Genomic DNA, 9,668 nt, shown 5'->3' on the forward strand with positions numbered 1-9,668 from the left:
CTCTGAGGTGATGCAACTCTTTTCTAGGCACTGCCTACAGTGGACATTGGTACATATCTCTGCACTGATCACCCAGGTGATGGACTGTTGTCTTAGATCTGAATACATGGACATTGTGACACATCTCTGAACTAATCAACGAAGTGATGAAACTCTTGTCGAGGCTCTGCCTACAGGGGCTTTGTGACACATCTCTGCACTGATTACCCTGGGGTGATGTAACGCTTGTCTAAGCTGCGCCTAAAGGGGAATTGTGACAGATATCTCCACTGTGGGAGCTCTTGTCTACACTCTGCCTACAGGAGGCTTTATAACTTATACCTGCACTGATAACCTAGATGATGTAACCCTTGTCTAGGCTCTGCCTACACGGGAATTCTCACATATCTCTGCATTGATCACCCATGTGATGTAACTCCTGTCTATGTTAAGCCTACAGGAGCGTTTTGACATATCTGTGCACTGATTACCCAGGTGATGTAACCCTTGTCTAAGCTCTGCCTACAGGGGCATTGTGACAGATCTCTCCACTGCTCACCCTGGTGATGTAACAATTGTCTGGGCTTTGCCTACAGGGGGCTTTGTGATATTCATTTCCACTGATCAAAGAGGTGATGTAACCCTTGTCAAGGTTCTGCTTACAGGGGCTTTGTGACATATCTCTGCACTGATTAGCCCAGGGAGGAAACACTTGTCTACACTCTGCCTACAGAAGGCTTTACGACTTATCCCTGCAGTGATCACTAGGTGATGCAACACTCGTCTAGGCTCTGTCTACAGGGGAATTTTCACATATGTGTATACTGATCACCTAAGTGATGTAACACTTGTCTAGGTTCAGCCTACTGGGGATTTCTGACATCCCTATACAGTGATCACTGAGGTGTTGTAAATAATCTCCAGGTTTTTGTACAGGGGACATTGTGATATATCTCTGCACTGATCACCCAAGTGATGCAAATCTTCTCTAGGCTCCCCAAGGAAATGGCATTGTGACATATTTCTGAACTGATCATCCAGGAGATGTAACTATTCTCCAGGCTTTGACTAAAGAGCTTCAGAAGGTGTTGGGAGAGACTCAGTCGGAATTTCACGGACGGACAAGGGCACAGAGAGGCCAGCTGGCTGTCTTGCACATCAGCCAGTGTGCGCGATGAGTGCAGGTCAACCCAGGAGGCCGGCAAAGAGAACTAGAGGTCTGTGTTCCACCGCCAGGCGGTCCATGGTGGCAGCTGGCAGGCTGCAGGGCGACTGGCGGGCCGTCGTCGGTGACGTGGAGGTGCAGAGGAGGCGAGTCACGGGAGTGATGTCAGGCCTGGACGCTGTGCGGGCCCAGTGTTTTGCTGGATGGGGGTCTCCACCCAGCCCAGGGGAGGATGCATTTCCCGGGGTTAGGGGGTGGGGGTGGGGAGGGGACTGTCAGGCTCGAGTGGGGTGGTGGAAAGGCATGAGAGCTCTGCCCAGGCTGCTCCCACATCCCAGGCGGCTGCCGGCAAACCTGTGCTTGCGCAGTAGGCAGCCCAACTGCTGGTAACTGGGCTGGCTCTGGGATCCCCGGGATGCCCAGAAAAGAATGGCAGTTCTACGCTGTGTGGGGTCTCTCACCGGGCCTAGGCCTAGAAGTCAGGAATCCCAGGCCGGTAAGCCCGGTGGAGGGATCGGGGAGAAGACACGCAGCTCCATAGCCAGCCATGTGTTCCCCACGAAAGAGAGGCCATCGCCCTGCCCCGACCCGACCCCGTCCAAACCCCACGTCCTAAATCTCCTCCAACAGAGCCCGGTATTCTTCCTCGCTGAGGGGTGCTACCAGCGAGGCGGCCTCTTCCAAGGCCTGCATCTCCCCTGGGGCCTCCGTATCTAGGAAAAGTTGTGCCTGCTGCAGAAACTCCGGGCTCTCCAGGAGTTCATCCAGTAGCAGGCCGGAGGAGAGTCCAGACGAGCGCCCCGGCTCCTGGAGCACCTGTGAGGGCGCCGGGATGACTTTCATGTGCCCCTGCCGCACGGAGGCCTCCGGGGGCGCTGGCTGGCGAGGTGGAGCTGCCCCAGCTTGGGGTTCCCACGCCGCCCTGGCGACCTGTGGACCCCGGCCCCAGCCCCACCACGGACTCCCCTGGGACGAGAATGGCAGAAGCATACCTTGGCCCTGTGGCACCGCTTGAGCAGGCCCAGATTGTCCCACTGCGCAAGGGCCCAGCAGGCTGTTGCGCTGCGCGTCCCAGGCCTCCCGGCTTCTGCCCGGGTGCGGAGGCCACCGAGGAGCCTGAGAGTGTGAGAGCGCCCCTTCCGGAGGAGCCGGGGAGGTGTAGGCAAAATCCCGGCGTGCTGGGGCATGTTGGGAGATCCCCTCTGCCGGCGCCGCCTGGCTGGGCTGGAGCATGGGGACACCCGTCGCTCCCTGGCACACGAAAGCCACTCGTGGGAGAGCCCAAGGTGCGCAGGGCACGTGGGGTGCGGGAAGCCCCATTCCCCACGCGCCGGTGTGGGCGAAGGCGACCCAGGAGGGAGCAGGGTGACACCCTCCGGGTGCCGCGTTGCACAGGCCGCCTGACTGTGCATTACCTACTGTCTATAACTGCCTACTGGCGGCATTGTGGCACATTTCTGCACTGATCATCCAGGTGATGGACTCTTGTCTTGGATCTGCGTATGGGGGCATAGTGACATATCTCTGCACTGTTCACTCATGTGATTTAACGCTTGTCTAAGCTGCGCCTAAAGGGGAATTGTGACACATATCTCCACTGATCACCTAGGTGATGTAACAATTTTCTGGGATTTGTCTACAGGGGGCTTTCTGACATATCTTTGCACTGATCACCCAGGAGATGTAACTCTTGTCTAGGCTCTGCCTACAGGGGCTTTGTGACATATTTCTGCACTGATCATCCAGGAGATGTATCCTTGTTTTGGCTCTGCCTACAGAGGGTATTTTGACGTATCTCTGCACTGAATACCCAGGTTATGTAACTCTTGTCTAGGCTCCACCTACAGGGTGTATTGTGACGTATCTCTGCACTGATCACCCAGGTGATGTAACATTTATCTAAGCTCTGCCTACTGGGGCGTTTTGACATAGCTCTGCACAGATCACCTAGGTTATGTAACTCTTGTCCACTCTCTGCCTACAGGGGACATCGTGAAATATCTCTACACTGATCACCCAGGTGATGGGACTCTTCTCTATACTCTGCCTAGAGGGGGATTTGTGACATATGTCTGCACTGATCACCCAGGTGATGGAAATCTTTTCTAGGCTCTGTGTATGGCGGCATTGTGTCAAATATCTGCACTGATCACCCAGGTGATGTAACTCTTTTCTAGGTTCTGTCAACAGGCATTTTTTTGATCACCCAGGTGATGCAACTCTTCTCTATGCTCTGCCTACAGGGGGCTTTGTGACATATCTCTGCACTGATCACCCAGGTGATGTAACACTTATCTAGCCTCTGCCTACAGGGGCATTTTAACATATCACTGCACTGATCACCGAGATCATGTAACTCTTGTATAGGCTTCGCCGACAGGGGCAATGAGACATATCTCTGCACTGATCACTGAGGTGATGCAACTCTTGTCAAGGCTCAGCTTACAGGGTGCTTTGTGACATATCTCTGCCTTGATCACCCAGGTGATGTGACTCTTGTCTAGGCTCTGCCTACTGTAGATATTGTGACAAATCTCCGCACTGATCACCCAGGTGATGTCAATTATTTCATGGATATGGCTACCGGGACATTGTGAAATGTCACTGCACTGATCACACAGTTGATGTAACTCTCGTGTAGGCTCTGACTACAGGGGTCCTGTGACACATCTCTGCACTGATCACCCAGGTGATGTAACCGTTGTCTAGGCTCTGCCAAAAGGGGGCATTGTGACATAACTCTGTACTGATCACCCAGGTGATGGGATTCTTGTCTAGGCTCTGCCTACAGTTGCGTTGTGACATATCTCTGCAGTGATCGCGCAGGTGATGTAACTCTTGTCTATACCTGCCTACTGGCTGCATTGTGGCATATTTTTGCACTGAGCACCCAGGTGACGGACTCTTGTCTTGGATCTGCCTATGAGGGCATTGTGACATATCTCTGCACTGATCACTCATGTGATGTAACGCTTGTCTAAGCTGCGCCTAAAGGGGAATTGTGACACATGTCTCCTCTGATCACCCAGGTGATGTTACAATTTTCTGGGATTTGTCTACAGGGGGCTTTGTGACATATCTTTGCACTGATCACCCAGGAGGTGTAATTCTTGTCTAGGCTCGGCCTACAGGGGCTTTGTTACATATTTCTGCACTGATCAACCAGGTGATGTATCTCCTGTTTAGGCTCTGCCTTCAGGGGCTTTGTGACATATTTCTGTACTGATCACCCAGGTGATGTCACTCTTGTCTACGCTCCACCTACAGGGGGTATTGTGAGGTATCTCTGCACTGATTACCCAGATGATGTAACTCTTGTCAAGGCTCCACCTACAGGGGGTATTGTTACATATCTCTGCACTGATCACCCAGGTGATGTAACATTTATCTAGGCTCTGCCTACAAGGGCGTTTTGACATAACTCTGCACAGATCACCTAGGTTATATAACTCTTGTCCACTCTCTACCTTCAGGGGACGTTGTGAAATATCTGTGCACTGATCACCCAGGTGATGGGACTCTTCTCTATACTCTGCCTAGAGAGGGATTTGTGACATATCTCTGCACTGATCACCCAGGGGATGGAAGTCTTGTCTAGGCTCTGTCTATGGGGGCATTCTGTCAAATATCTGTACTGATCACCCAGGTGATGTAACTCTTTTCTAGGCTCTGTCTGCAGGGATTTTTGTGACATATCACTGCACTGATCACCTAGGTGATGTAAGCCTTGTATGGGTTTTGCCTACAGAATGGTTTGTGACATATCTATGCACTGATCTCTGAGTTGATGCAACTCTTGTCTAGGCACTGCCTACAGGGGACATTGGTATATATTTCTTCACTGATCACCCAGGTTATGGACTCTTGTCTTAGATCTGCCTACATGGATATTGTGACACATCCCTGAACTGATCAACCAAGTGATGAAACTCTTGTCTAGGCTCTGTCTACAGCGGTTTTGTGACACATCTCTGCACTGATCACCCAGGGAAGGGAACTCTGGTTTACGCTCTGCCTACAGGAGGCTTTATGACTTATACCTGCACTGATAACCTAGCTGATATAACACTTGTCTAGGCTCTGCCTACACGGGAATTCTCACATATCTCTGCACTGATTACCTGGGTTATGTAACTCCTGTCTAGGTTCAGCCTACAGGAGCGTTTTGACATATCTCTGCACTGATCACCCAGGTGATGTAACATTTTTCTAAGCTCTGCCTACAGGGGCATTGTTACAGATCTCTCCACTGCTCACCCAGGTGATGTAACAATGGTCTGGGCTTTGCCTACAGGGGGCTTTGTGATATTCATTTCTACTGATCAAACAGGTGATGTAACCCTTGTCAAGGTTCTGCTAAAAGGGTTTTATGACATATCTCTGCAATGATCACCCCAGGAGGAAACACTTGTCTACACTCTGCCTACAGGAGGCTTTACGACTTATCCCTGCACTGATCACTAGGTGATGTAACACATGTCTTGGCTCTGTCTACACGGGAATTTTCACTTATCTCTACACTGATCACCTAAGTGATGTAACCCTTCTCTAGGTTCAGCCTACTGGGGATTTCTGACATGCTTATGCACTGATCACAGAGGTGATGTAAATCATTTCCAGGCTTTATGCACAGGGTCCATTGTGATATATCTCTGCATTGATCACCCAAATGATGCAAATCTTCTCTAGGCTCCGCAGGGAGGGGGCATTGCGACATATTTCTGAACTGATCATCCAGGAGATGTAACTATTCTCCAGGCTTTGACTAAAGAGCATCGGAAGGTGTTGGGAGAGCCTCAGCTGGAATTTCACCGATGGTCATGGGCACAGAGAGGCCAGCGGGCTCCCTTGCACATCAGACGGGGTGCGCAATGAGCGCAGGTCTTGTGAGGAGCCTGGCAAAGAGAGCTAGAGGTCTGCATTCCGCCGCCATGCTGTCCAAAGGTGGCAGCTGGGAGGCTGCAGGGTCACGGGCGGGCCGGCGATGGTGGCGCGGAGGTATAGAGGAGGCGAGCCACCGGAGGGGTGTCAGGCCTGGACGCTGCGCGGGCCCGGTGTTTCGCGGGACGGGGGTCTCCACCCAGCCCAGGGGAGGAGGCATTTTCCGGGGGTGGGAGGTGGGGGTGGGGAGGGAGTGGTCAGGCGGGGGTGTGGTGTTGGAAAGGCATGAGAGCTCTGCCGGGGCTGCTCCCACAGCCCAAGCGGCTGCCTGCAAACCCACACGTGCACAGTAAGTGGCCCAAATGCTGGTACCTGGGCCGGCTGTGTGATCCCCGGGATGCCAAGGAAAGAATGGCAGTTCTCCGCTGGGTGGAGTCTCTCACCGGGCTTAGACCTAGAAGGCAGAAATCGCAGGCCGGTCAGCCCCGCATAGGGGGTGGGGGGAAGACTCGCCCCTCCATAACCAGCCAGGTGTTCCCCGCGAAAGAGAGGCCACCGCCCTGCCCCGACCCGACCCTGTCCCAACCCCGCGTCCTGAATCTCCTCCAGCAGAGCCCGCTATTCTTCCTCGATGAGGGATGCTTCCAGCGAGGCAGCCTCTTCCAAGGCCTCCAGCTCCCCCGGGGCCTCCGTTTCTAGGAAAGGTTGTGACTGCTGCTGAAACTCCGGGATCGCCAGGAGCTCATCCAGCAGCAGGCCGGAGGGGAGTGCAGATGAGAGCCCAGGGTCCTGGAGCACCTGGGAGGGCGCCGGGATGCCTTGCATCTGCCCCTGTGGCGCGGAGGCCTCAGGGGGGGCGGGCTGGCGAGGTGGAGCTGCCCTGGCTTCGGGTTCCCATGCCGCCCTGGCGACCTGGGGAACCTGGCCCCAGTCCCACCATGGACTCCCCTGGGACGTGGGTGGCGCAAGGACACCTTGGCCCTGTGGCCCCGCTTGAGCGGACCCATGTTGTCCCACCGCGCAAGAGCCCGGCAGGCCATCGCGCTGCGGGGCCCAGTCCTCCTGGCTTTTGCCCGGGTGCGGAGGCCACCGAGGAGCCTGAGGGTGGGAGAGCGCCCCTTCCGGAAGAGCCGGGGTGGCGTAGGCAAAATCCCCCCATGCTGGGGCAGGTTGGGAGATCCCCTTGGCCGGCGCGGCCTGGCTGGGCTGGAGCACGGGGATGGCCCTCCCGCCCTGGCTCACGAAAGCCTGCTGTGGGAGAGCCCCAGGCGCACATGGCACGTGGGGTATGGGAAGCCCCGTTACCCATGCGCCGGTGTGGGTGATGGCGACCTACAAAGGAGCAGGGTGACACCCGCCAGGTGTCGCGTTGCACAGGCCGCCTGCCTGCGTGTTCACCCTGCCAGCCTGTCCCGGGTGCCTGGCCCTTCGATTCTGAAACCAGATCTGAATCCTGGACTCCGGGAGAACTGCCTCTCTGGCCAGCTCTTCCCTGGCGGTGATGCCTGGAAAACGATCCTTCTCAAAGGCTCGGAGGAGCAGGGCGGTCTGGGATCTGGTGACGGCAGTCAGCTTTCTCCTGGCTTCTTGTGGGCCGCGTCTCCCGGGCCAGGGCCAAGATTCCCGCCGTTGCTGCCTCAGCTGGCATGACCTCTCATTATGAAACCAAATCTAGACCCAGGGCTCCCGAATGCGAATGGCCTGGGCCAGCCATTCTCTGGTGGCAATGCCTGGGTACGGGTTATGCTCAAAGCAGGCTCGCAGGGTCTCACTTTGATTCGGGGTCCAAAGGAGTCTCCTTCGCCATCCCCGTCCCCGGGCTTGTGTGGGGAGGGTGCCATCCGAAGGTGTCGGGAGGGCCATTGTGTGGAGCCCCGGCCAGAATTTCACGGATGGTCTCCATCAGAGAGATGCTGGCGGGCTCCCGTGATCCTCAGCCGGCCTGTGCAATGTGGCAGTTGCAGCCAGGAGGCCTGCCCGGACAGCCAGCCAGTGGCTCTTATAAAGGCCCGCAGGCAGGCAGGCTCCACCCATTCATGAATGGCGGTGAGCCCTTGGACAGCACGCCCCACACCAGAAGGGCCCCAGGGCGTGGAGGCCTGCGGCCGGGCGGTGGTGGGGTGGGTGGGAGGGCGTGGTGATTGTGGTGGTGGGACCGGAGAGACGAAGAGGAAGGGGGTGAGGGAGAAGGGGTGAGCGGGGCTCGTTTCGGGGGCTGGCTCTCCCTACCTCTCCAGGAATTCTGCGGGAACTGGAAGCCGCTCTCTGGGCTCCCACACGTCTTCAGCAGTGAGAAACCAGCCTGGGAGGGTGGAGGGGAGTGGGGAACTTAACCTCCGTGGGAGTCTGGAGTGTTCCAGGGCCTCTCTCCGTGAAGGAGGCAGTGCCTGGGGCTGTTGCCGTTGCTGGGACATTCTCACACACGCAGGAGTGTGACTCTCGTTCATTTCCACGTAGGAGACCAGAGCGAGCCCCAGAGAGAAGATGCCTCCCCGGCGTGATGGCCTGACGATGGATTCCCGTGTGCGGCAACATGGGGAGTCTGCAGTGTGGCCGGTTTGGAAACTGGCAAGGAGAGCGAAGTCATCATGCAGGGCTTCCACCGTTCCCTGCATGTTTCCAGGTGCCTGCAGAGCTCCGAGAGCAAACATTCAGCATGACACATCTCTGAACTGATCAACAAAGTGATGTAAATCTTGTCTATGCTCTGCCTACAGGGGCTTTGTGACATATCTCTGCACTGATCACCCAGGTGATGGGACTTTTGTCTAGGCTCTGCCTATGGGGACATTGTGACATATCTCTACACTGATCACCCAGGTGATGTAACTCTTGTGTTGGATCTGCCTATGGGAGCATTGTGACATATTTCTGCACTGATCACCCAGGTGATGGGACTCTTGTCTAGGCTCTGTGTATGGGGGCTTTGTGACATATCTCTTCACTGATCACCCAGGTGATGTAACGCTTCACTAGGCTCTGCCTACGGGGTATAGTGACATATGACTGCATTGATCACCGAGATGATGTAACTTTTGTCCAGACTCTGCCTATAGGGGGCCTTGTGACATATCTCTGCAGTAATCATCTAGGTGATGTAACTCTAGCTTACGCTCTGCCTGCCGGGGCATTGTGAAATATCTCTGCACTGATCACCCAGGTGATGGGACTCTTCTCTTGGCTCTGCCTACAGGGGGCATTGTCACATATTTCTGCACTGATCACCCAGGTGATGGACTCTAGTCTTGGATTTGCCTATGGGGGCATTATGACATATCTCTGCACTGATCACCCAGGTGATGTAACTCTGGTCTAAGCTCTGCCTAAAGGGGCATTGTGACAGATCTCTGCACTAATCACCCAGGTGATGTAACAGTTGTATAAGCTCTGCCGACGGGATTTGTGAGAGATCTCGCCACTGATCACCCAAGTGATGTAACTATATTCAAGGCTTTGCCTACAGGGGGTTTTGCGACATACCTTGGCACTGATTACCCAGGTGATGTAACTAATCTAAGTTCTTCCTACAGGAGCTTTGTGACATATCTCTGCACTGATCACTTAGGTGATGTAACACTTTTATAAGCACTGCGTACAGGGAATTTTGACAAATCTCTGCACTGATCACCTAGGTGACGTAACT

The 9,668-nt window shown here is 54.8% G+C and overlaps 1 pseudogene; it reads right to left on the reverse strand.

Annotated features, from left to right (window-relative positions):
- Window positions 1-1,164: 1,164 nt before the first annotated feature.
- Window positions 1,165-7,888, reverse strand: LOC134729124 (double homeobox protein 4-like; annotated as a pseudogene).
- Window positions 7,889-9,668: the final 1,780 nt, after the last annotated feature.

The sequence above is a fragment of the Pan paniscus genome, chromosome 16 (assembly GCF_029289425.2).
Source record: "Pan paniscus chromosome 16, NHGRI_mPanPan1-v2.0_pri, whole genome shotgun sequence".
In the NCBI taxonomy this organism is placed as follows: domain Eukaryota; kingdom Metazoa; phylum Chordata; class Mammalia; order Primates; family Hominidae; genus Pan; species Pan paniscus.